Source organism: Heterocephalus glaber, unplaced genomic scaffold (assembly GCF_053883595.1).
Source record: "Heterocephalus glaber isolate CG9 unplaced genomic scaffold, H.glaber_assembly_v1.0 deba00000818, whole genome shotgun sequence".
Classification (NCBI taxonomy): Eukaryota; Metazoa; Chordata; class Mammalia; order Rodentia; family Bathyergidae; genus Heterocephalus; species Heterocephalus glaber.
This window is the reverse complement of record NW_028258164.1, coordinates 8395495-8422883: the sequence shown is the minus strand read 5'-3', so window position 1 is coordinate 8422883 and position 27389 is coordinate 8395495. Positions and strand designations below refer to the sequence as shown.

Here is a 27389-nt window from a genome sequence, read left to right as displayed (position 1 = left end):
ACGTGTCACCAGCAAATAAGCAAGTAGAAGTTGTTCTGGGTCAGGTGTAGCAATATTGAAACCTCAGGATCAAGCAACATGAAAATGAGGGAGTTTTTAACGGTACCCCATCTCCTGGCCAACACCATGCCCTACCCGGTCCATGCAGAGAACCCCACAAAGAGAGAATAGAATGCAGAATATTCAGCATCTCTTTCCATTTCCCATCCACTTTCAGGTAGAATTGTTTCTCCCACACAGGGGCCCACTATAGTGAACGTTCTGTTCCCGAGTAAAAGAAAAAAAGTGAACAACTGTACTCACTCTGCCTTGTAGTGAAAATTAAAATTTCTAGGGAGCAAAGTTCCCACTCTCTTCCTTGGCCTGGATTCTCTGGCTGACCTTTGACTTTTTCCACTGGAACTTGAAAGACTGAGGCACGTCATGGGCTGTTAACTCTGAAATCTTGCCAGCCACAAACCCCCAGTGTGGAAAACTTGGACATCCTACACCTTCAGTACTGGTAAGATTAGAAAGGTGTGTGGTTAGCCCTAAATTCACTTATCCATTTTTAAGTATCTTCTACGTCATAATAATCCTATGAAAGACACTTGGGCTACGTTAACAAACTAGATATCTGCCCCCAAAGTAATTTCATGCCCCAGTCATATACCACAATTGCTCCCTGACCATATCTATGTGTGGATTAAGTTAATTCAAAAGGGCAGTCATTGAAGTGTAAATGTGTAATGTACTCTACGGTGATTTTTTGTTGCTGTTTGCATTTTTGGCTTGTGGCATTTTGTTTTCTCATAGTTAAATTTATCTTTCTAGGAAGAAGCCACGTCTGAGAATTTTTAATTTGCTGTGGTTTTCATAATGTAAAATCATAAGGGTGGTAGGATAAAACCCCAGAATAAGTTGGATGGGAAATTCTCAACTGAGTACTCTATCAGAAAGACTTTAAAAGAAAAAAAAAAAAATTGGCTTGGTATGCTTTGATTCTACACATTCTGTATCATTCCGCTCCCATCTCAAGAGTTCTTAGAATAATTCAGTGGCAGCAGAAGCTCCAACCTTGTGAGACAAGAAAGATGCTGTTTTGATGTTGGAAGTGGACAAGGCATCAGTAAAGCAGATGGAAATGTGATTATGTCAAGAAGGATGAGATATCTAAGTTTGGGTACCACAGAGGATTCACATAAGGGATTGGTTACTTATTAGGCAGAAAATGTAGGCTGAACAAAGATCACAGAAATCCTAGACAGTTACAATGAGATACTGGATTTTATCTTTGTAGGTGGAGATACTGAACATATTTGTGTAGTCAAGATGGAGCCACCAAACTTTTTTGGTATTTATGAGCTAGAGTTCAGGAAAGAAGATTCAGAACATGCACAGATGAAGAACCCCTGATACAAGTCAAATAGGCTAAGCATAACTCAAAGGGTTGCACTAACATGGTAGGTCATGAGTTGTATCCCATGCCCCCACCCAGGAACATTGACCACAGAGCTAGAGCTCTGCCCATGGCAGAGTCTTCCAGATGCTCCTAGCTGAGAAGAACCAATGGAGCCGAGACCTGGATGCTTCTGCCTTCACTGCTTCCACCCAGCCCATGTGTGACTTGAGTCTCAAGGAAGGAGAGTCTGTCCCAGTTGTTCAGTATTGCCCTCTGTAGAAAGCCACCAACTCCCTCACGGTGCTGCAAAACCAAAAATCTTTGTGATTGATAGTGAGGATAAGAAACGTTCTCTGCAATGAACAATTCACAGGCCCTAGAGATCTATGAAATTGAGTATGGACACAGATCTGTGTGAGTGTGTATCTCTCTCTCTCTCTCTCTCTCTCTTTCTCTGCTGCCTCTCCTCCCTATTCTCTGTGCTCTTGCCAGAAATGGAACCTGCACACTCACTATTGGGCCTCACCAGTTCCTGGGGCACCAAGAGACCATCCAGGCAGCCATTTAAAAAGTGGATGACCAAGGAAAAGTGAAAAAAGCCCCAAAAAGAGTTTTTCCCACATGACGGCTAGGAATAGATACTTTGTGTTTTGGGTGGTGATTTCTCTCTTTTCCTTCTGATTTTTCAGATATTTCCAAGGCTAGGCAGTAGAGTTTGTGTAAACTTATCTTGGCCCAGGTAACGCTTAAGGATGAGTAAGTGCTTATGTCCTAAGCCTTAGCGGTTAGCTTTCCTGCTAGTCCTGTTTGAACTAGTCACCAAACTAGTAACCAGTGGGGTCTAATCAAGGTTGTTTTGTTGGTTTCTGAGACAGGAGAGTAACAAATGGAGATAAAATTTCAGGTGTTCATCATTCAATAAATCATTCAGACACCATCAACAGGAACTATACCAATGGATAGTTCACTTTTTTATTTCATAGGACTTTCTAAGATGATAGTAAGGATTGCTAGATGATGTACCATTCATATAAATATTTTTTTACTAGTTTTTTCCTTTAGGAAAAGGAATGCTTTGGTAGATAAGACCAGAGGCCCATTAAATGGGAAAGTCACAGGCGGCTTCTTCAGGAAGGCTGACCAACATTGTAACAAGGCCCTTTCTGGAGTCCAGGGTCATCTTTGTTTGACATTCAGCAGACTTCCTCTTCAGCTACTAGAATGAGCAGGGTAGAGACAGCTATGGATGCTCAGGAACCATTTTTGTTTTGCTTTCGTTTTTTAAACCTTAATCTTTGGGTACTTACAGATGGTTTAAAAAATAAAGTTCTGTGACTGAAAATGGCTAAAAGAAAAATAATAAAGCTTCAGGGGTTTTTTTCCCAAGGAAAAAAACTCTTAACTTCTTATCTCATCTCTAGTCATGTCTTTCTCCTCTTGCTGTAGCTTGGACTCAAGCTAATATTAAGACATAAATGCAATCATTCATTTGAAATTCACTGCAATCTCTGTTCTGTCCTGTTAGGTATTACACCTCATTTGACAATATCTGGTCTTTTCCTCAATCCCTTTCAACTATTGGCCTCCATACTTTTTGGGGGGGTAATAATTTTATTAGTACATTTTTGTAGGACATGATGTTTACATTCTTTGTGGGGCATTGTTACGCCATTTCATTATACATCTTCATTCCTTTTGTATCCCCTTTCCCTTCTCTTCCTCTCCACTCCATCCATCTCCTGATCTCTTTCCCTTTTGTGTACATGTTTGCAATACATAATATTTACCTTCTCTGTGTGGAGTCGATACATGTACATGACACATCTCAATTCCCCTTTTCATCCTCTTCCATCCCTTCATTTCCCTTCCTTCCATCTCCTGATCCCCTACCCTTCAAGAAAAATCTATCTCCCTATTTCCTATTATCTACTTTTATTTTACTTTCTTACTGTGACCTCCAGTGAGCACTCATCTCTTCAGCTATGGCCTGAATAATTATCTTCTCCCAAAATCCATATGTGGAAGCCTTAATCCACAGACACCATATTTGGAGAATGAGGCCTTGATGAGGTAATTAGGTCAAAAGAGTGGAGCCTTCATGAGTGGGATTAATCCCTTTATAAGAAGAAACCCCTCAAAAGATATCTCTTTGTCATATGTGGACACAACAAGAAGATATCAGCTTTCTGATAGGAGGGAATAGGTCCCTCACCAGAAGCTAATAGTGCTGCCACCCTGAGGTTCAGGCTCTAGAACTGTGAAGAATAGATAAATAAGCCTCTAGTCTATAATATTCAGCAGCCTAAGCTGATTAAGTTACTACCCTATGCATATTTATTAATTATAGGAATGTACTCTGTTATTGATACACTGAATACATATAAAATACCCACAGAAATAGGAAGTTGAAGATTAAAGAAAATGGAAATTAAAGTTGCTATGTTTTTCTTCCCACTGCCTGTGGTTCATCCTGCACAAGCTCCAGTCTGGAGAACACCGTCCTGGGCCAGAGCAACCAGCAGCCACATCATGGGTGCACACACCAGAAGGGTAGGACATCAACACTCAGAATGTGGGAGATCTCCTTTGTGTTCTCTCCATCTTCTGTAACCCTAAACCTAAAAACACTTCCACAACAGACAACTCCTTTTAATTCAACATGTAGCAAACACTTGAAGTCACAGATAGGAATTCAGTGGAACAAAACTCTCATATGTCCTCAAGCTTCCATGGGACCAAACTGAAAAACCTCCATGGATGGAATCAGTCTTAAGCAGGGCACAAAGGTGCCAAAGATGGGCAGAGAAAGGAAAGAAGGAAGGGAGAGAGAAGAATGAAGGAAGAAGGAAGTTCTGGTGCTTTGGTGGCCAAAAAAAAAAAAAAGTGGGAGGGAAGGACTTTGTGGGAAGATGGAAAGGGCTGAACTGCACAGAGAATGAGCTAGGAGCAGGGTGGCGAGTGAGGCGCGGTGCTGGGGAATCTGTGCCACTAAAAAGTGACAACCTTAGTTCCCCCACAGAGACAGCTGATGATGGTTACAGGTCCACATCGCACTGATATTTGAAGAAAATTACTAGGGTTGCTTGCATATTGAATCAGAGAGGCCTGCATGGAGATGAGGCCATCATCTAAAGCCAAGGTAATTCGGGACTCAGACCAGAGACCAGCAGTAGTGGAAAGGACAGCAGGAACACAGAGAGATGGAAAAATAATTAGTGGGTCATGGACAAAGGGGAGGGGGAAGAAATGAAAAGAGAGAATACCCAAACCTTCACAATTCTTGCTATGCATGAGATTAGTCATCACAGTTCTGCCTATTGATGCTGATCACTTAGAAGTGGAGCCGCCCCTTTGCCCAGGGCTTTCAAATCCTTATAAATAGGCACCACATAGGCCCTAAAACTTCATTTTTCAAGACCTTTCTAAGCTTGGTGGTTCTTAACATCAGGACAATGGACTGCAGGAAGAGGCCTCTTCCTCATAAGCTACCTTTTCCTTGACCCAGTACCAGTGAGTCCAGACAATTACGAGTCGCATCACAGAAATGATCAGAGACAGGACATGCAGAATATAGAAGATGAAGTGCAAGGTGAGTGACTTCAGAGCTATGATGTGAGCCTGGGTGCTGGGATCCCGAGCCTCAAGCGTGCAGCCCCTCATTTGCTCCACATCCTGGTACAGGGAGAACATGAGCAAGATGAAGGATACCAGGAACAGGAGGAGGGGAGTGAACCACATAACCACTGAATGCTAGAAAAAGTACCACTGATAGAAAGTCAAATGCTATGAGAAGGGGTGCAGTTTCCGTGGGAACTCTGGGAAACGATTGTCTGAATGGCTACCATATACCCTGATATATGGCTGATCAAATGACTGACAGGCCACTGAAGAACCATGAGCTCAGGAGAAGCCTGGGCACTGACCAAGAAACCTTCCACTTGAGCCAGAAGACAGGCTGGGAAAAGATGGAGATGGTCACACATAGGAGACAGAAATCCAGGCAGTAAGCCAGAAAGTGAGAGGGTTGACGAAGTCCCAAGGATGCCAAGATAGTTAGCTTTGTGGTAAAAAGTAAAGAAGGTCATGAAGTTGTTCAGGATGCTTATCCCATGCAGGCAGAGCCTGGAAGTGGCAAGGCAGGCCACAGTCATGCCCGCTGCAGGCAGAGTTCCACACAGTAACCACTCCCTACCCAGCACAGTGACCATGAAACCATTCTGTAGCATAGCAGCCAATGACCCCAGGGAAAAGATGACCATGAAGACTACTATGGGGGAGGAAGGCATCTTCTCCAGCAAGGACATGTGCAGACCAGCTCCTACTCCAGCAACTGGGGCACATGCACAGGGAAAACAATCTCCAGATGAATCAACCCCGCTGAGACCAGAGACTCAGGAGCCCCTCTCCCTGGGTTTATGCAAAAGCCCAGCCACCTGCATGGTCCCAGTACCCCAGGATTCGAAATGAGAATAACTGCACTCTCATTGGCATGTAAATCACATCCAGCTCCATGATACCTGTCTCTCTTTGGGTGACCTTATATTTGCCTGTTCTGCCTCAGAACCAGGTGCAGGGAAATATTAGCAGAATACAAGTTCATGGGTGATTGCAAATATCCATATTCTGTGCATAGTACTTTTTTTATTAGTACATCCTTGCCATGCATAAGGATCACATTCATCATAGAGAATTTGTACCTGTACATAATCCATCTTAATTTATCTTTTTTTTCCATTCCTGTCCCTTCAGTCCTTCCTCTCCCCATTTACAAAGATTTGTTTGCATTTGGTTCCTTCCATTCTCTTTTTCATCCCTTTCCTTCCTTCCCTTCCCTCTTGTCCCTCCCTTGTTCCCCTTCCCATTTGAACAAGTTCTTCCTAATTTCCAATGTTTGTCCTCCATTTTGATCCTTATTTACCCTTTGAGTTTCTCACACAAGAAGAACAATGTGATATTTAAATCTGTGTGTCCGATTTATTTCACCTAAAATTATGGTCTCAAGGTGCATCCATTTACCTAAATGTGTCTCAAGTTCATGCTTCTTTATGCCAGAGTAGCACTCCATTATAAATACAACATTTTCTTTATCCATTCCTTTATTGATGGGATATGGGTTGTTTCCAAGATTTAGCTATTATAAATTGTGCTGCTATAAACATAGGTGTGCATATATCACTGTAATATATGAGGCTTTTAATTCTTTTGGGAAGATACTTAAAGGGGAATAGCTGAGTCAAAGGGAACCTCTAGTTTTAATTTTTTGAGGAATTTCCATACTGATTTCCATATTCATTGTACCAATTTACACTCCCACTAACCATGGAGAAGGGTTCTTTTTTCCCCACACCCTCACCAGCATTTGTTATTGGTTGATTCCTTGATGATAGCTATTCTTTCTGGAGTGAGATAGAATTTCAGCATTTTTTAAATTTGCATCTCAAATGACTGGTGATGTCGAACATTATTTCAAATATTTATTTGCTGCTTGCACTTGTTTCTTAACTGTAGTATTTCTGTCCTAACTTTTCCTCAAACATACTGTTTCCCTTATTTCTCTCCCCAAAATACAAACCTTCCCTGACCCTTCATGTCCTTAGTAGATAGCTTGTTTATCAGCCTCTAGACACCATATTAAGGCTCACTTCCTGAATAAGTGGGATAGGATCTCATCCAGGTGTATGCACAAGGCTTGGAATTCTTGAGAAAAGTCTCCCTTACCAATGACATCTCACACTGCTAAAAATTCCACTGTCTGGTTCTACGTTGAAGTTCATGGTGTCTCCACCTAAAATGTGAACTCCCTTATTCACATCAAATCTGTTGGCCATTAATTCCTTAGCCCCGATATTTTTGGCAAATCAGAGCCTGAGAAGGCTCTGAAGAGACAAGAGAGTAGATAAACATGGGAAAAAAGGGAAGACAGAGAAGGGAAAATGTCCCAGAAAGTATATCCCAGGAGGATCCAGGGAAGCAAGGGCTGGTGGCATGTCAAGAGAAGGAGTGCAGATCCAAGCTGGCCCACAAGAAAGGCCTGCCCTGTGTAGTGTGATCCCTGTCCTATAACAACACTTAAGACAGTAACATCCAACTTGCCACAAGCCTTGCCATTCATAAAGTGACTCCACACATGTAGCATTTTGCCTTCACCAACAACCATGTGGTGATGCCACCAATCACACAAAGTGACACTGGTTTGGATCAACCAACCAGGCTCAAGGAGTCATGAGCAAGGGTCCAACTGAGGTAGGGTGCAAAAAGAAAGAAATCATATGCACATGAGAATAAAAGGAAAAACAAAAAAGAGGTGGAAGAAGCAGGGTCACATCCATCAGCGGTATAGATAGAAAAGCTAGCCAAGAATCCTCCACTCAGATCTCAGAGATCCTGGGGTCAGGGTCCCCCCTGACAACTCATGGAAGCAACCTTGCTGCTAACTTCATTTTCCATCACTCAAGATTCAACAGGTGAGCATGTATATGTGAAAAGCTTATGAGAACTAAAGAGTCAATAAGCAGAGTGGAGACACTATGGAAAAGAGACACAGCTAATGCTCAAGTACAGCTTTTAATGGAAGAGCAGCTTTATTTTCTAGTAAACTTTCAAAAGATTATCAAAGCACAGATAATCTAATCTGATCCACGATTTGCAACCAGCTCCAGTGTCTTGCTTGACTCAGTTCTTTTCACAATTCCCCCTGGCTTCTTCCTGGAGAAGAAATGATGAATGGTTTCTGCATGTTTCACAATAGTTTGGCTGTTCTCAAAATCCCTTGGTGAAAGGCCAACTTCACGATGTCATCAACAAGCAAGTTGAGGCCAGAACGCACACACCCTATGGTGGCCCTGTGTAACCAAGTATGCACTGTGTGTTCACAAGCACTGTCATGTTGTGATACAGTCACTGAAGCCACAACCATTCTCCTTTCCCCAGGACTTCCACTTCTGTTCAGTGTACAACTCCACAGCATCTCTGTCTTCTCGTGTCTGCATTCCCTTCTACAAGAAGGTAGAACAGGGTCCTTCCCTCAGGCCGCAATTTGTCCATTTCTCAGTGCTTCACTATGTTTGTCTCATAAGTTGCTGTGTCCCATTCGTAGTTGGCCTCCAAAACAAACCACAAGCAGGACAATAGCTTTAATTGTCTTCCACATCCTTCAGGTAGGAACAAGCAATCAAAGTACTAGGTGTTTCTTGTAAAAATGTGGGTCAAGTTTTTCTTTTCTGAAGCAATCTTATCCTTGCAAATGAAGCTAATGGATTACTTTCTGTACCATGATTGGCACAATTTGTCATCAGGATGATGCCTGGGTCCTCTGTCAAACAAATAATAGCAGGAGGCTGAATTCCAGGTGGAAGACTCTCCAAAAAGATATTAGCACTCCCTCCCATTTTGATTCTCTGCACTAGTCATGGTTCTTAGTTTGTTTCTGTTCATTCATTTTTCATTTTGTTTGGTTTTTCTTATTACCTTTAAGAATGCACTGGACCATATACATTCCAGTTGGCAGGGCTTGTAAATCTTGTTGCTCATTTTCATTGAACCTTTGAGTAACCTGCAGAGCCTAAGCACTTCCATATTCTACCAGAGTTTCATCAGGTAACTTGATGGCCTATGCTAGGGAAAGGTGGAAGTGGAAGGAAATAACAAAGTTTTTAATAGCTAGTCTGCATGTTAAGCTAAGCCATGCATAAATGTAATGATTTCCCTACAGAATTAGCTCTAAATATTGTTTTCCTGGCCCTCTGGACTTCTTCTTATTCTTATATTTAGTTATTAACTTGAGTAAATAATTTAGGTAAATAATTCAGGATAAAACATTGGTTCAACTAGCAATCCCGTATAACATCAAATCTTAGCTTTCTGAAAGTAAATTTGAAAATTTCTAGCATCTTCAATTATCAAAATGTGTAAGAGCAGTTAATGTTGTTTCATATTCAATTTACACACTTTGTTTTCAAATAAAAAATAGTGCTTAAAGTTATTTTTACAATTGTAGCATTAGTCTGCAAAAAGGTTCTGAGTCTACTTTTATTCTAATCTTTTATAATGTTTTCTCTCTTTCTTGTACGAATTGAGCAATCAGGAGCAATAAAATTGATCTCTAAAGGAATAAGTCAGTGCTCCTTCCATGACGTCATAAAATTCATTCAGTGTCTGTTGTTCCTCAGGGATAAATCATGTCCCACAGCCTCTACATCTCAGGTTTACACAGCATGCCTTCCAGGGGGTTTTCATAGGACATCGGGGGTAAGAGGAGAACCAAGAGAGGAAAACCACAAATCCTCATCAAACAGAGCTATTTTATAGGCTGAGCTTCCACAGAAGATTTCAAAGTCAACACTCCATTGTAAAAAAAAATCTGAAACTGCTCTCCTCAACCAAAAGTCAACCAGAGGGACAAGGACAGATAGAAATCATATATCTTCTTTCATTCCTTCCTCAAAACTCTTCTAAATTAACTATAAAAAGATCTTTAAAATTATTTTAGGGTTTCAATCCATAACAGATAAAATGGAAAATAAAAATCATTCGGGAAACTCCAAAGTAGGTAGAAGTGTGGCTAAAGTTTTCGTAAACCTGTGAGAACTGATTTCAACAAAAGCAGAAGGAAAATCAGAGCAAACGTGACTTGCACTTGGAACATGAAGTCCCAGGTGCCACTGAAGGAAAATGGTTAAAAGTCAGTTTAAGATGCAGATTCCAAGTACTGGGCTCGGTGGTAAAAGTTTGCTGTGGATGCACCAGGCCCTAGGTTTGATCATAGCATTAAAAAAAAAAAAAAAAGAAGATTCAGTTTTTCTCAGATCAACTCTTTCTTTTTGTGTAACTGGGCAACCACCCAGGAAAAGAGAAGCTGTATTCTCTGGGGAGCATAAAACAGGATCTCTGAGCTGTGTCTATACCAAGCATATTTGAGTGGAGCACACTCTACAGAAAACAGGGAGATTAGGCAAACTGTGTTAGCCTCACTGAAGGAAAACTGCCTCTAACCTAGAACTCTTTCTGGGTATTCAAGTACAAGGGTAAATTACAAGTGGTCCCTGACTTACACTGGTTCAACTTATGATTATCTGATGTTACATTTGTCCAAAAGCAACGAAAATTTAGAGACATCGTACTTTGATATTTTGGAGTGTGCTCTTTTTCCAGGCTAGCGATATACTGTTTAATACTCTGTTGTGATGCTGGGCAGCGGCAGCAGCAGTTACCACAGCCAGCAGTCAGACACATAATCACAAAAATGAACAGCCAAGACCCTACATGGTACTGTATTGCTAAGCTATGATGTTCGGTAGGTTGTGTGTATTAAATGCATTTTTGACTGATGATATTTTCAATTTACTATGGAGTTATGTGAACATAACCCCATTGTAAGTCAAGGGGCAGCTATACAGACTTTATAGACAAGCAAAATCTCCAAAATATATTTATTTTCTATGTCCCCTTTTCCTGGAAACAACGGGAGAATATACTCCTTCAGAGCTAGAGAGTAAGCCAGTATAAAGGAAGACCCAGCTCAGGTAATATGAGAGGCCAGGATGAGGGACAGGCAAAGAGTACCATCAAAGTGATCGTAAAGGCCATCACAGGATAGAGGGAGGTGCACAGAGCATGGGGACAAGTCCAGGCTGGAGCAGGATGAGAAGCTCAGGAGGGACCTTCTCCAGCAAATAGAACTTCAATACACATGATGCATGCAAAATCATTGGGAAGAATCTTAGACCAATGATAAAGCATTTGAAAGTGAAAATCAAACAAAACGAGGCAATTTGTTGCACAGACAGAACCTCAAAATTTGTACACAAAAGAAAAAGTAATTGCAATCACATTATTATAGTATTCTAAACACTGAATATGGATTCAGCCAACAGCACAATGAAACAACTTGGAAAAGTGAGGGATAGGACAGAGGTTCAAGGACATGGGTGAAGAAGAACCATGGTTTCATATTTCAGAGTTGAAAGTATGCCCAAGGCTGAAAAATCAAAAGTAGAAATGCAGCCGTATAGCTTAGAGGCAAAGAAATAAACACTACACAAACACACACACACACACACACACACACACCCCAGCTAAATTTGCTGAAAGCAATTGCCCCAGGGAACAAGCAAATGCAAGAGAATGAGAGCAAGAACCACTGTGTTTTACAAAACAACTGCAGAAATATCTCGCTCTTTGAACTACATACATATATAACTTTGATTAAAATAATCTCTTTTAAAAATGAGAAAAGACAGCCCAGGGAAGGCTATACTCTTGGGGTTTGTCAATGGCTATGAATCCTAGAAGCAAGGATTCATGTTCCTCTTGCAATTGAGTATTGGACTGCTGTCCCCTATGAACAAGAATCATGATGATCTAATATTACTCATCATTTCATTAAAACCTTCCAAGTGTATGTTTTTCATAACCATTTGGAGAAATAAAGGCCAGAAGTTAACATGAGTCATGTTTTGAAATGGTTTAATCATTTTGCTAAAAAAATCATAATCCAAGATCTCCATTTTTCTCTTGTTGAGTTTTCTCCTGACTTTTTCTCCCCACTGTCTCCATCCTTGAGCAGGCCCCACCAACACTCCTCACCATGCCCCCTCCTGAAGTCCAGGGCTCAGGGCGGTGTTGGTGACAACAGATGAAGAAGCTTGTTCCCAGGGTGAGGCCAAACATTTTGACCTACATAGCCTTGGTGAGGTTCTGCGATTTGAGGGATAAAAAACAAAGAGGCAAATGAAGTGGCATCTGCTGTCTTCCCAAAATGATGTGGAAACTCACACACTGCCTCTTAACACCAATGGAGCAGAGAGGGTTTGGAGAAGAAAAAAAAAAAAGAAGCAATCCCAGTCTTCCAGCTTCTCCTGAAAATCCCCACAGGAAATCCCCATCATTTTCTTTGTCTGCATGTGCAGAGATGAAGGAAAGAGAAATTGCAGTGAGACTAACCAGGTTGTGTTTCCAGCTGGGTGTTTACTGGGGAGGGAAGGCAGGGTGGCTGTGGAAACACTGGGTGTAGAAAATGTGGACCCCTAGCAGATGAGCACTGGGCTCACAGGCAGGGTGACAGGTTGCTAAATGAGTTCGTTTTTTTCTCCCATCAGACCAAAGAAACAGAAGTAGGAGTAGAAAAAGAGAAAAAAAAAATAGGTGCTGGTTATAGAACCCAGAGCCTCATACATGTTAGGTAAGTCCTCTACAACTCCAGCCCTAGAAAAATATACATTTCAAAAATCATAAGATATTAAGTAGCTCCAGAAACAAAATACAATCTCAGGTTGGACTAACTAACCTACCCTGAAACCCTAATATGTGGCTGGGATTGTGCTAAACACATTCGCATCCCTCATTTTCTCATTTAATTTTATTTAAGAATCCCATATGTGCTCCAGTCTTGCTCTCTATTATTAGATTCATAGTCCACACTTATACTTTGTTCTTAAAAATACAATGCTGCAATTCTACCAGGGTGTCATGATACCATGTCCATATACAGTTATTTCCCTTTGCCTGGTGGATCCAAAAGAAACCAACTGTATGTCTTTGCCATTTGTCAGTGATTAAATCTCAAATTCTGAATCAAGATTGGTGTTTTCAGTAACTAACAACTGTGCATCTCACCTCCTGGTTTCTCCTCTTCCCTATAACATTGCATATTTACCAGGTAGCAACGGGTAAATATGCCCAGGCAGGCAAACTTTAGAAACAGCCTAAGAAAATCGTATGACATTTCAAAAAAAGTCACAGAAAGGGGATGTTCATCATGACTTCTACAAGTTTAAAATAGCTTAGAGCTGGTTTAGGCAGAAAGAACAGATAGTTCAGGTTAAGAAGAACTGACCTTGAGTTTTATTGCTGTCACCTTCTCAATGCAATCTAGGATAAGGCTTTCCCTCTTTTCCAAATTCATTGCGTATAATTGTAATAATAAACACATGGCACAGTTATGAATATTTGATGAGGCAATCTATATAAAGACATTTCAGTATATTGTTAAGCTCAATATATTCATTATTAAGCAAAAGAGGCATAACATGGAAAAATAATGGATACAAAGCAAAATAAACAATATGCAAACCTTGCAAATTATCTATTATTTTTCTCTTTTTTGAAGGGAAACTCTCCCACCACATTCCTACTTCAAAGCAGTTCCTCACTTTAGAAAAACATTGTAGTTTCTATTTCTTACTATACTAACAAACAAACCTCAGCTCTTGTAACAGTGTTTTTTTTAATGCCTTGAAATCCTGTTTCTTTCAGAACATTTAGCTGCATCCTGCTTCATCTGTGGTTTCCTAAAAGGCTCTTCCCATGGAATGCACATCCAAATCTCAGACTGAAAAATCTGCAAAGTTCCCTGACAGCATGAGATTCCAGGACTCTGACTCCTCTCTTTCCCAGGCACTCTGAGAACTTTTATCTCTTTCCTTTTCATCAGTCTTCTTCAACATTACTATCAGTTTTAGTCCATTTGTGTCACTATAACAGAATATCTGAGACTGAGTAATTTATAAAGAACAGAAATTTATTTCTTACAGTTCTGAAGGTTGGGAAGTCTGACAGAATGGTTTAGGTTTTCAGACTACATTGTCCCATGGCAGAAGGCAGAAGGGCAAGGTAGGACAAGAGGGAGCCCAATTCGCTTTTATAAGGCACCCATTCTAATGCTAATGACATTAATCCATCCATCAGGACAGAGTCTTCATGACCTAATCACCTCTTAAAAGTTCCACCTTTCAGCATTGTTGCTCTGGGGATAAAGTTTCCAACACATGAACATCAGGCACATGTCCAAACCATAGCACTGCCTCTGCAAAAAAAAAAAATGCCTTCAAGACATTTGCAATTTTCAATATGCATAATTGAGATTCCTCCTTAATTAAAATCCACCTATTAGTATTAGCCTCTGCTTATTTTACTTTTATTCTGAACCTGGCATTTGTCCAGGTAGTGGGGTACCCAACAAAGATGTATCCTACCAGAAGCTTAACCCCGAAATGGAAATCATGCAGTAAGTTACAGGAGCTGAGTCAGGACTGCTGAGGCTACCCTCCATGGAAGAGCAGGATGAGCTCTTTTGAATCATGAGTGTGTCTCCTTCCCCCTGAGAAAGGCAGGAAAAAGCAGACGACCCACCCCCACCCCACCCCCCCAAAAAAGAGCTGGATTCCCAGCAAAGGAAAGGAAGCCAGGGCTCAGGGTTTTCTAGGTGAACCAAGATCTGCTCCACCTCAGGTCTGGAAGCCACCTAAAGAGAAAAAAGAGAATGTGAGGCAGAAATAGCCTCCTATTGAAAAGGCATGTTTCACGTTCCAGCCTGACATGAGGCCCTTTAGTTGAAATGACATGGAATTCATCTCTCCTGAAGAATTATTCTGACATGTCTACAAAAATGTAGGATACTTCTTGGTGCTCTACTTCTAATATTAAAAATCTACAGGAAGGAAAAAAAAGAATAAATATCATCATTAAGTCATTTATTCTTAATGAGGACAGTGCCATCGTCCTAAGAAGTATTTGGAAAAAGTACGCTACTGTTGGCATTTGCGGTTACTATTGGCATTCAGTGGTGGGGGCTCAGAGGTATCCCACATGATGAAAAAATTTCCCCCATCCATTAAGGACTTGAGATTTCCTACCAGACATTTATGTGGGTGCAAAACATCTGAGCCAAGAATTCATCTGTACTAAACATAAACACAATGTTTATATTCTAATATGTAACCAGTTTTTAAAGAATGGAATAACCACATAAATTTGGAGACTTTGGAGCTTTGTTTAATCTGATTCTTTACCATGAGTTGTTGAACATCTCAGGAAAATCATGAAATTGATGACAACCTCAAGCATAGCATTTAAATCATCAACAAAACATATTTATATCTGTCTGTATTTGGAGCATGACATTCCTTGAGTCTCCATATAGGCGCGAGCATCTGTTTGCTTCATTATGTCATCTACTGTGTGTGCCCAAGACATTTCTATACCAAAATGAATATTATTTTATTATAAATATGTTTCCTTTATATCTTTATGTTACAGTTTTTAATCAGATTTTAGGCAAATTATATCACTTGTGAATTTAAATTTCAGCAGTATATTGGGGTTGTTCCCCAAGATTTTTATAAGAAGGGAGCTGCATTAGGCAGCTTCATGTTACTACAATAAAGTAATTCCTTTTACAAAGAAAAAAATTTTATTTAGCTCATGGTTGGGGGTTCCAAAGTCCAGGGTCTGGCAGACTCATTGATTTGACCTCTGGTGGAAAGGAAGGAGGATAGATTGAAAGAAAGAAGAAAGGAGAAAAGAAAAGAAATATGTTTCAGAAAAATTTACACAGCTGGTGTCAATTATATAAAAATACACACATTCAAGACATAGGTGACTGGACCACAGCAATCTCAGGGCTTATGGGCAACCCAAAGTGCCCCCTCTCCAAAGCTCAAGGGCCTTTTGTCAACGTTAAGTACAGCAAAGCACTTAGAACTCACCATTTGGTAAGGCAGCTACAGCAATAAACTGGCTCACTTTTACAATCCAATTTGAGAAAAATGTTTTCTACACAAAAGATTCAAATTGTGCACAGCCTAACAGTTACTCCCCAGGTCCCCACAGCCTGGGGGACAAATGACACATCACTATGGCACTAGGCTCTGTGCACCCTGCCAGCTGGTCTGTGGGTCTCCAGACCCAGCCTTTTGTGGGTCTCCACGCCCCCACACAGCTGTTCAGGGCTCTGCTCCCACAGCTACGTGCTCCCTGTTGTTGCTGTCCATCTGAGCTGCTACTTTGCCTGCGCCCATAACCTTGCCTCACTACCAGCATCCTGCCTCTCCCCAGCATGGAGGAACGGTCCCGCCTCCAAGGAATGTGCTCTTTCCACCCACTTTGGATAGCAGATCCTTTAAGTGATCGCAGAGACCTATTATCCATAGGAGGCATCCTTCACATGGGCATCTCAGGAATGGAACATATTGCAAAAGGCTTAATGAAAACAGTGATCTATGAGGATTCACACACCTTCACTCTTTCCATACCTGGACTCAAAATTTCTGCCTTTCAGGAATCCAGGGAGGCAACATTCTGTATCACTCTTTATTTTTGAAAAGTCTAAACTCCAGCATCCCAATAACCTGCCCATCACTACCAAAATAGTCACATAAAGAAGACTGCTGGTGTCTACGTGGATAGGCAAGTGTTACAGGCAGTGCCTAAGAGTCTGAGTTCTGGTTTCAGACCACCTGGGTTTGAAGGTGACCTTTGCCATTACCAGATGCAGAACGTTGACTTGGTTACTTGGCCTCCCTGGATTTCAGTTTCCTTATCTACAAAGTGAGCAAACCACATGAATTCTCATAAGACTAAACTGCAGTGTATGTGGAGAGCTCGGCATAGTTCTGACTGACATAAAAACAGTAGAAGAACTACCAGTGCTCTGTCCTGGGCCCAGCGGGAAAGGTATGCAGACCAAGCCTCCTTCTAACTTCCCTACACAGCAGTGTGCATTTGAAAGGCTTGTTCTCCGACCTCTGTGCCATCTCAGACATTTTCCTTAAGAACGTGAGAATTTCTCTGAAATTGTGCTGATCAGTTGTGACTTTGTGACTCAGGGAGTCACAGAGACAGCACTGGTTGAATTAAGGATCTGGATGCTGAAAGGGCTCAGGAGATTGCAAAGTCTTTCCTCTGACTTCAGCTAAAATCTTATGCCTGCTCAAAGCCAAGAGAGGTCAAACATTCTCTAAATTTGCATGGTGAGAAAAGCATGCAATCAAAGGCAAAGCAAACTCAGGACTGACCAAAAAGTCTGGGACATTTGGTCCCTTGCATTGTATTATAAGTGTCTGTGTTTCTTGGCATTAAGACTCCCATCTGCTGAAGAGCCAGAGGAGCTTCTCACAACAGTTATACCTGTTCATTGCTCTCGCTACAGGCCAGTTACATTCAGCAGCTTCATAAAGTCTTAGTGATAAGGTCATGGGCATTATGATAATGACAAGGTAAGTGGCGTATTTTTAAGCTCTGGGAGTGGCAAAAAGGCAGCAAAGATTGTATTCCAGGCTGGAAGAGTGATAAACAAAAATGAGACAAATCCTCAGAAGAGAGTAAAAGATGAATAAAGAGCTGGGCAAATTTCAGAGCCCCTTCCGGACAAATACACTTTTAGCAGAAAGCCAGCTCTGCCAGGAAGGCTGTGAGAGAGGCAGGCCCTGATGGAGACAATGGGAAAAGGCAAGAAGCAGATGGATGCTGACATTTCTCCTCAGTCCAGTCAGGCTGAGGGAGGATACGAAGCAAAGCTCACATCACAGAGCAGAAGCACAGAGGCATATGCGCAGATTAGAAGAGCAGACAGCAGGAAGCAAACATATTAAACAGAGAAAAAGGTGAAAAATTGCGGAGTTTAGCTGAAATTTTACTTGCTTCATTCCCCTTCCAGGTGGCAAGTAGCAGAAGAAAACAAAAACACTGACCTAGATTCCCATACCTGTTCTTAGCACCTCATGGTCCCCATCTTTGTCTCCCCTAACTATGTTGGCTGTTCTTACCCATGTTCCTCTCCCCAGGCATTTGACAAGTCTTAACCTCCTCCACTGTCTTCTCTCCACTACCTTCTTCAGGGCCTGTCTGGCTCCATGCCTTTCCTTCCCCACTGCCAATCCCGTTTCTCAAAGTCCTCCCAGCACAGACACCCCAGTTGGCCAAACAAAATTCTAACTCAACATCATGGTTTCTAAAGCATTTCCCAGGGGGAGAAATTTATCCCGGCACCCTACATTCACACTGAGATATGTTTTTTATTAAATCAGGATGAGAATTCTACCAATATGATTGAAGTGTCAGCAGGCTAGGTCTGAGAGGTCCCCAAGGCTGAAACAAGGAATTTATTGTACCTTTTTAAAAATAAGTTTGCAGGTTCACTGACTCCTGTCTCAGAAAAAGAATTTTCAGGACACAACAGTATACAAGGCAAGAGAAGTGTTTATTAGGACGGTCTCAAGAACGGAGAAATGAGATGCATTAAGAGCAGGAGTTGTGTGCATTTAAGGGGTGTCTTCAAGACGAGTGATCTAGGTTGTGTATTTTTACTGTCTGTCAGGGTACAAGGCGGCGAGCCATTTACATGTGTTTGAGGTTGAGATCTGCTGCCTGCCCCCAGTATTACTGCTTCCTGAGGATGGAGGACTCAAGCACACAATTTACAGGTGGAAAAGGACAGGTTAGGAGCCTGGGTTTACAGGCTTGCTGTAAAGAAAAAAGAATCCTTAGGAATTTTGTTTTGTTGAGTGAGTTTCCTAAAAGGGAAAAGGCTTGTGTAACTTTTGTGTCTGGAAACTGCACTTCTTCTTAAAAGTGCAATTTGAAAATCTCGGTTTTCTTGTCTCCTTTCTACCCAGTTTTTATTTCTCCTATCCTACCTCAAAAGGAGTTCGCCAATGTTCCTCACCTCTGCATGTAACTCGGGAGGAAAACCATGACTCCCCCTGGGTACGAATCATCCCCATCCTCTCCACGAACAGCCCAGGTCTGAGCGCTTACTCTCTTCACTGAGCTGCTGGCCCTCTGAACTGAGTCTCCACTTCCTGCCACCTTTTCTTCAGTTTGGCCACCAGTGCTCGGAACACTCAGCTGAGTGTTCTCCGGCTCTGGGTTATGAGAAAAGAATGTTCAGACTCCACAAGCCAGTCCCCAGGCCCAGCCTCCTCTGGCCTTCCAGGGCTCCCCTTCCCTTCTCCCTGGCACCTCGGCCCAGCCTCACACCAACCTGTGCACCCGTACCTGGGCACAGCGCCATTACCCACTGCATGATTATCAAGCTGTTGCCTGCCTGGACCTGAAACAACCTCTGCTGACTCTCACCAGCCCACACTGCCCACTCCCACTAACACCCTGCTTCATGGCATCTCCTCTCTCATTCTGGCCAAGACAGCAGCTTCCTAAACTGTCCCTGCTTCTCCACTGGTCCCCACCCCGGCTCCGACCTGTCCATTCTTCTCACAACAGCTGGGGTGACCCCATCACAGACGAGTCAGAACAAGCATGTCCTTTGACTGGACCCCTTCTAATGTCCCCACTTGCTCAAAGCCAATTTTTAGACTCCCCGGAAGGCCTCGTGTGTCTCCATGCCTGCCCTGGGCACCGGGGTGGTTTCCTCCTCCTGAGTTGCTCTTCCTTCCCATAATCTCCATAGCTCATTCCTTCCCCTCTTCAATTCTCTGCTCAAAACTCACTATGCCTACATAATACACACTTCCTCATATCATTTCAAGGTCCCTCACCCTGCTCGAATATTTCTTCCAGTACGGTATTTATCAACATCTGAAAAACAGGTTTTATTGTTTATTTAGGTACGGTCTGGCTCCCTCCACCAGAATGTCAGCTTGGCAAGGCCAGGTTTGTGAGGCTGCTCCTTTGTCATTTACCACTGGATCACCAGTGATCAGAATGGTTCCTGGCTCATAAATGGGGCTCGGTAAAGTTTTTGTTGCGTGAATGGATAAAAACTACCTTGTTGAATTCACACTGCCAGGCCCAATACAAAGGTCATTTTTTGCCACCTTTATCCTGCAAAAGTTAAGCTTCCTGTATTCCCAGGGCTCTTTGCTTCTACCTCTACCAAAGGTGTCTTCTTTTCATATACACCTCCCTGCCACCAAGGTCATGGGAGCCTGGAAAGTAATGAATCCTCTGAAGATGCTCAGTCTGGGAGGTTGAGAAACTGAGCATCTTACACCTGGGAGACAGAGATAGCCAGGACTCTGCCAAAGCTGAATCCAAGGCTTCTTAGCACCCTTTCCATTAACCCACACTTGTTCTCAAAACAAATAAAAATTAAGTGAACAAAACACACAGTGCCATGCATTTTAGGTCTTCATTTCAATTTAATATACAGGAATTCCTAAGAATTGTGTTAAAATAAAACAAAGAGGGAGAGGGAGCAGAAAGAAAGAGAGAGAGAGAAGAAGAGGAGAAGGAGGGGGATGGGAAAGCAAGAAAATAAGGAAGAATGGAAGACAAGAAAACCTCATCCACTTTTTGTTCACTGGTGTTCTGTCTAGAGGATATGCCAGCTTTAGCCTACGAAGGCCAGCTTGAGCATAAGTATCTTTCTATAGCCCACACCCTGATAGACGCAGGAGGGTAACTTTTCATTTTAACCAGCGCCTCCTAGAACACTTGGTTTCTGCTTTTCATCTGTCTAATGCAGAAAGCCCAACAATAAGACATCATGGCAAGGTCAGAAGGTTATCGTTACTGGAATGATGAAGTCAAGAAAGCTACTTTCACCCAGTATGGTGGCACATGCCTGTAATCTCAGCACTCTGAGAGGCTGAGGTAGGAAGATTGAAAGTTTAAGCCCAGCCTGGACAACATAGAGAGACCTTATCTTAAAAAAGAGATGGGAATATAGCTCATTATGAGGAACTTGAGTTCAGTCCTCAGTATCACAGAAAGAAAAAGAAAGCTACTTTCTATCTAAAAATCTAGCTACCTTTATAATAATGGAAATATATAAAAGTCACTATCATTTTCACATCATGTTGACAAAGATTCCCATAATATGCAGAGATATTATAAACAGAAATTAAAGGTGGATAACAACCTGGAATTTGAAGATGTAGTTACCAGTTTATCTCACTAGGTGGCTCTCACATTTTATGACCTAAAGCCAAGATTCCTCCCAAACTCATACAGATTTGGATTGGTATACATTCATTTCTTATCAAAGATGGATTGGTTTTTTTTTTGTTGGCTTTTTTTTTTGGCACCAGAAATCGAACTCGGGCCCTTGTGCTTGCACAGCAGGCAGCGAGACCACTGAGCTAAATCCCTGGGCCCCTCAAAGATGGATTGTTATCTGTATGCACAGATAAAAAATAAATGTGCATGTATTTATGTGCATAGTTTATAATAGTAACTTTCTAACTAGGACCTGTGAGAAGAAATTATAAATTGCCTGTTAGAATCCTTTGATAGGGCTGGGGATTTAGCTCAATGTTTCTGCTGCCTGCCTCGAAAGCACAAGGACCTGAGTTTGATCCCCGGTACCAAAAAAAAAAAAAGAATCCTTTGATAAATAACTATTTCACAACAAAATTTAAGAGAAATCCAATTCATGTCCAGTAAGAAGGTCCCATACCTATAATTTTTAAAAATAAATTGTTTTGTACCAATTTTCTTCCCAGCCCTCTGTAGAAATGAATTCCTAGAAAGTCTAGCCCAGACTAGCAATGAAATTGTACATTTTTAAAATAAACTAAGCTGGCTTAATCTGGAAGGCAAAGTTGATGATTTATTTCAGCCATCTCTTTCATGCTAAAGTCCGTTTCAAACTGTAGTGGATTTGTCATTTTCTCTCCCCATCCTGAGATCCACCTAGCCAACTTTTGACAAGAAACCCAAACTATGGCTATACTCTCCAGGTATTCCAGCGCTTGACACTTGTCTTGACTTGTTCTTGTTAAATTTCTGACACTGCCCTGTTCACTAAGACATACTTGTTCTCTTCCTCTCCCTCCCACCCTCCCACCTGCTCAACCATCAGCAAGTGCATTATTGCTCAGGCCAGCCGCTCTGTCTTCTCAGGCAACCAGACAAACAAGTCACAGTAGCAACACTGTGCTGTCATGAGACACATACAAATGTCATCACGAGGAATTTTAGGTCACAGCCCCTTTACATGTCTGGCCCCTTCACATTCCTCATTTCTCTGGCCCAGAAATCAACTGAAATAATGAGATGATTGTGAACTGGTTTTATTTTCCTTTGAGGTGAGATCAGTTGAGAAAGAAGTAAGAACGTATTGAAGCAAAGGCTTGTGTCTAAATACACTTGAGTGCGATGCATAACCCAAGCAAATTCCCACCAACCCCCTTTTTCTCTCCCATCAGCCCCAGAATCAGCTCCATTTTCCTCTTTGTGGCTGTTTCTCACCATTCTTCATTTTGAGTGTTCTCTGCTACACAGCTTATTCCAAGATGCAGCAAAAGATCACAGCTTCTCCACTCTCTGTCCCCAGCCCAAACTGAATGCTTTGGAGAATTTTAATATTACAGAGATAGATGCAGGATTTAAAATGTAAATTCATGGAGAAATGCAATATATCCCCAAAACAGTAGTGTGGTATTTCCTTTCTAAATGCTTCATAATGTAAATGGATCAAGAGTGATTTCTCTTCGCTCTTTTGTCAGTCCTCTTTGCCCACTTCTTGAGATGCAAGCTCCATCTAAACATGCTGTTTAATCTGAGGGCTCATGCTAATCAGCATCCTTCTTCCTCCAGCTGACTTTGCTGCTGTTTTCCTCAAACTTATCTTGCAAGTACACCTATACAGGCAGATGCAAAAGTGAAAACGCTATATCCTAATGTTACATGGTAGTCCCAGGGGTTTTTTCCAACATATTTTACTATATTTATACTTGTCTCATATGCTGTGAAGTAGGTGTCTTTGACTGACATCATTATTTCCTGTCTTAATTTGTTCTTTAGCTGCTGTAACAAAATACTTGAGACTGGGTGATTTACAAAGAATTGAGATCTATTTAGCTCACGATTCTGGAGGGTAGGAGTCTGAGAACATGGCACCAGCTTCCACTTCACATCTGGTAAGGGCCTTCTTGGTGCATCATAACATGACTGATGAGCCAGAGCGTGGGTACTAACTTGGGCCTTTCTTCTTATAAAGCCACTAATGTCATCATGGGGCCCCCACCCTCATGACCTCATCTAACCCCAACTGCCCAAAATCTCCACCTCCAAACAGTGTTAACAGATGAAGTTGGAGATAAATTTCCCATGCATGAAATCTGGGGGGATGCATTCAAATCATAGCACCACCAACCCACCCCATATTGTAGATGAGAAAAATCAAGGCTCAAAAAAGCTAGATGATTTCCCCAGTATCACACAGCTTTTAAGTAATAATATTTAATAGATAACTCTGTTACTTACATTTCAGAGAAATCTTTCTCTATCCCAGAACAGTCCTATTTCTGATGTGGAGACTCAGCTACCTAAACAATATCAGGTAACTTCCTGTTGGCAAAGGGGCCTGAAGAAGAGAAGAACTTTGGGAGAGATGACATAATACATACAGACCACCTTTGTGTATATTTAATCTAGTAATGGTAATTTGGGCTAGTAAAAACTTTTCTTTGAAAACAGAAGTATCTTGTAGGCAGAAGTATGGTGTAGGAGGGTTACCTTTATTTCACAGACACAGAGACAAGGTGAATAAACCATAGGAGTCACTCAATATATCAAATCGACTATAGAACATTTAACCATCGATCAAGAGGCCTTTAAAGATAAGGTGTTCTTCATATGATAAATGAGAATGAATTATCCATTTTGAATGAATCAAAACACAAGTCTGTGACTAAATCTCACACACGTAATGGTAAAGAAAGAATTCAGACACCAAAAAAAACATTTCAGATGACGCCATTTCATAACCAAACAAATCTAATCCACGGTATTTTAAATTGGGATGCTTGTTACCTGGAGTGGGTAGGGGAAGGAGGTGCAAAACAAAAGTGAGGTGTTCCCCAACATCTTTGCTTCCTGAAGCCCTGAGTAGGGGTTATATGGAGGACCACAGCCCCAGGAGTCACACAGAACTGGGCTCAAATCCTGGGTCTGCAACTGAGTAACTTTGCACACATAACTTGTACAACTTGTGTCTCAGATTTTTGCATCTATAAAAGGGATTAATAATACCTTCCTCCAATGGTTGGTGTGAGAAGTAAGTGAAATAATGTACATAAAGTGCCCCACAGCATGCGTAGGTGCAGTAATAAAGGGTAAGTATTATTATCCCCGCCCCTGTGCCTGATAGTAAATCAGGATCAGAGGAGAGATAGGTAGAGTACAGACAGGAAGGCAGAGGAAGGACCAAGCCAGGCTTGTGATCAAAGATGTGCGGAATCCACCGGAACACTGCACCGGGGAGAGCTGGTTCTTTCCCTCCCACTGCCCACACAGTCTCCCAAATATTGCTGCCTGCAAGTGTGGGCCAGCCCCGTGCAACCAACAAAGTTGTTCTCATTCCATCCACAGAAGCCTTTGCTGGGAGACCTGATACTAATCTGATAAATTAATTTGCACTTATGGTCATGTAGTGGTTAGCAGCAGCTTACTAGGTTACCCTCCAGGTGATGTAAGTTGCATCTTAACCAGAGCCTTATGAATATAAAAGACTTTGGTGTAATTTCACCTTATCCCTGATCAGAAAGGAGCCAGCTTGGGAGGAAAATGGAGGATAATACAGACATGGTGCTGTGAAGATCAAGGCTTCAGGAACAAGCGGGAACCCAGGAGGTCTCAGGCTACAGAGACTCAATTTTTCTCCCTGACAAGAGAATAAAGATGCTAGTCACTGGGTTCTGAATAAGAGCCCTCCTGGGAGGCCCAATCAGCTATGAGGCCTGTGGTTCCTATAAGATCAAAGCAGAGATAGAATTTTCAGTTTTGACTTTGAATTGCTAACGATGTCCTAGGGCATCCATACAGGGAATACTGTTCAGCAATAAAAAGGAGAAAACACCGGACACGTGGATCTTGGGAGCATCATGCTGAAGGGGAAAAGCCAGATCCCAGAGATGACGTGAAATTCTGGAAAAGGCCACATTTATCTATATTGACAGACACCTGGGGCCAGAAGTGGCTCTGATTCAAAGAGATGCTAAGGGAGATTTCCAGGGGATAGAAGCACTGTCTGTCCTGACTGAGGTGGTAACAGGGCAGTAACGAGCCCAGATGTCCCCCGAACTATCTTCTTGGGAAGGTGCAATTTTATTTTAAGCACAGTATAAAATAAAGTTGATTTTAAGGGGGGGAAATGATATCTTAGTCATAGAAGTTGTTCTGCTCTGGAAGGCAAGTCCTAGCCTTCCCCAATTCACCTAGCAGATTAATGCTTGCTCGGTACTTGACAATTAAAGGAGCACTTTCTCCTCTTTCGATCATCATACCCACTCTATGAGGTGGGTATAATCAATGCCACATTCTAGGTAGGGAAACAATGGCACCAGAAAGTGAAGGGGATGGCCTTTGTCTTCTAACTCAGAACCCTGTTGGCTTGCCCTCACCCTGGGAAATGGCCTCAGAGACCATGCAGGACTAGGAAAACTGGAGCCCACAGAGTATAAATAACTTCACACAGCTGTGCCTTTGCTTAAAGACAGAGACCAAAACTGAGGGCAGGCCTCCTCTCCCAACGAACATAAGGAAGAAATGTCAAATTGAGATTATCCTGAATGGAGGGAGAAGGACCTTCATTTTCCACATGTGAGACTTTCAGACCCACATAGAGAACAAAAGCAAAGGCAAGGCTTCTTTCCAGAGCTTCAGTCTCCGCTCTCACAGCATGGTGCACCCCCCTCCCCAAACCTCTGGGATCCCAAGGGTCTTCTAACTTTAACAAACTACAGCAAGAAGCACGCGCATTACCTCACCACGGTCTGGCTTCTTTCCTAGCAGCCCTGTGCTCCATCCCCCCTTTCTATGGCTTCACACCCTTTGCCCATTCCTCCCCACTGAAATCACACAGCTCTGACCCCAGAGAGCCAGCTTGAGCCTTCTCCTCCTTCCCAAAGCATCAGAAAAGTGGCCCCTGGTGACACATGGGCCCTTCTGCACACATAGTTTAAACGTATGCGTGGGGGGGTAGAGAGAAGGAGGGAAGAGAAAATACATAATAGTGCGTGCGTGGGGTAAGGGGTCCTGAAAGCAGCCACAAGAGTGGGTGGTATATAAGTTGGGAGAGCAGACACTAGCAAGAGGGAGGAGGGAGAGTTCTACTCTCTGTTTAGTATCTTTCTGTTCAACATGAATTTTCTAACTAATATACATGGATTGCATTTATTTATGTATGCCAATAAAGAGAGGCAAGACAAGAAATTATAGGCCAGGTTTATCTTTTTTGGGGGGAGGGGTGGGTTCAACTTATATGTTTGTATAAAAAGGGGGGAGGAGAATTAACTCTTAAATACGTAAGCAACTATAATTCACCGCCTCCCTTCCTTCAGTGACCAAAATGTGCAACAATTTTAATGACAGGAAGCTGTGAATAAGTCCCCCAAATGGGATGAAGCCACAAGGGTTTTAGGAAGGAGGGGCCGCGGGAGCGGAGCTTTCGGGGTGCATTGCTCCCTTGGGATCACTGTGTCTCTGCACCTCAGTGGGGTTCGCTCCTGTCTGCCATTTAGCCATCTGTGTGAAAGCTTTGTGCCCTGGGCTCCAACATTTTTCAGACTAAGAATGTGTTTAGGGCAGAGGCTATCTTAACTGTTGAGGGGGTGCTTTCAGAGCTTAAGGCATGTACGGAAGAGACTGAATCCACATTTGCTAAGTAGAAAGTAAGTAAGGCGGTCTCAGACCAAACAGGAGGGCCTGGGGCTGACACCACCACGGGACAGGGCATCTCCGCCCCCTGTGCCCGGACGGTCCCCAGCTCCCCACATCTGCTGCGTGGTGAGGTTCAAAAGTCTTCGCGTGTTTACCAAGACCTTCCCTGCACCGGCCCGCACCTGCCTTCCTGCCCTAGCTCCCAAGACAAATCTGTGCCCAGGCAGTCAAACTGGTCTCCTCGCCACTCCCCAAGTGCTCCTCCAGGCTCCCAGCCCGCAGGCCCTTGCTCCTTCGTGCCTCTCCCAAACTCTGCCTGACTACCTGGGTAGGGCCAGCTTCTCCCCAAGACTCCCCTGCTGCACCCCGCCGGCTGGTCTTGCCCTCCCTCCACTTCCCTGCGCCCCCGCCCCTTCTTTGCTGGGGGTTGCGCCTGCTAGCGTTGCGGTAGGCTAAGCCTCCTGCACCAGGGGATTGACGCGTCTCTCGCTGTGCCGCCTTTCTTGGTCTAGGGTCTGCACAAACGCAGAGGGTGGAATACCAGGGTGTTGTCACATCAGGGATAGAACCGGGGTAAATCAAGACTGGATTGGGGTTAGGATGGGAATTGAGAAAGGTTAGTCGATGCCTGGTCCCGCCCACTAGGCGGCGCCTTCAGTCTCATTCC

The 27389-nt window shown here is 42.6% G+C and overlaps 1 long non-coding RNA gene and 1 pseudogene across 1 annotated transcript; both read right to left on the bottom strand.

The window, feature by feature from the left end:
* Positions 1 to 4427: 4427 nt before the first annotated feature.
* On the bottom strand, positions 4428 to 6507 carry LOC106010710 (taste receptor type 2 member 143-like; annotated as a pseudogene).
* Positions 6508 to 7478: 971 nt separating this feature from the next.
* On the bottom strand, positions 7479 to 14484 carry LOC147828956 (uncharacterized). The gene is made up of 3 exons (XR_015449907.1): positions 14091 to 14484; positions 13215 to 13340; positions 7479 to 8995 (listed from the first exon to the last, which is right to left on the bottom strand). It is a non-coding gene; the product is annotated as an uncharacterized LOC147828956 (long non-coding RNA).
* Positions 14485 to 27389: the final 12905 nt, after the last annotated feature.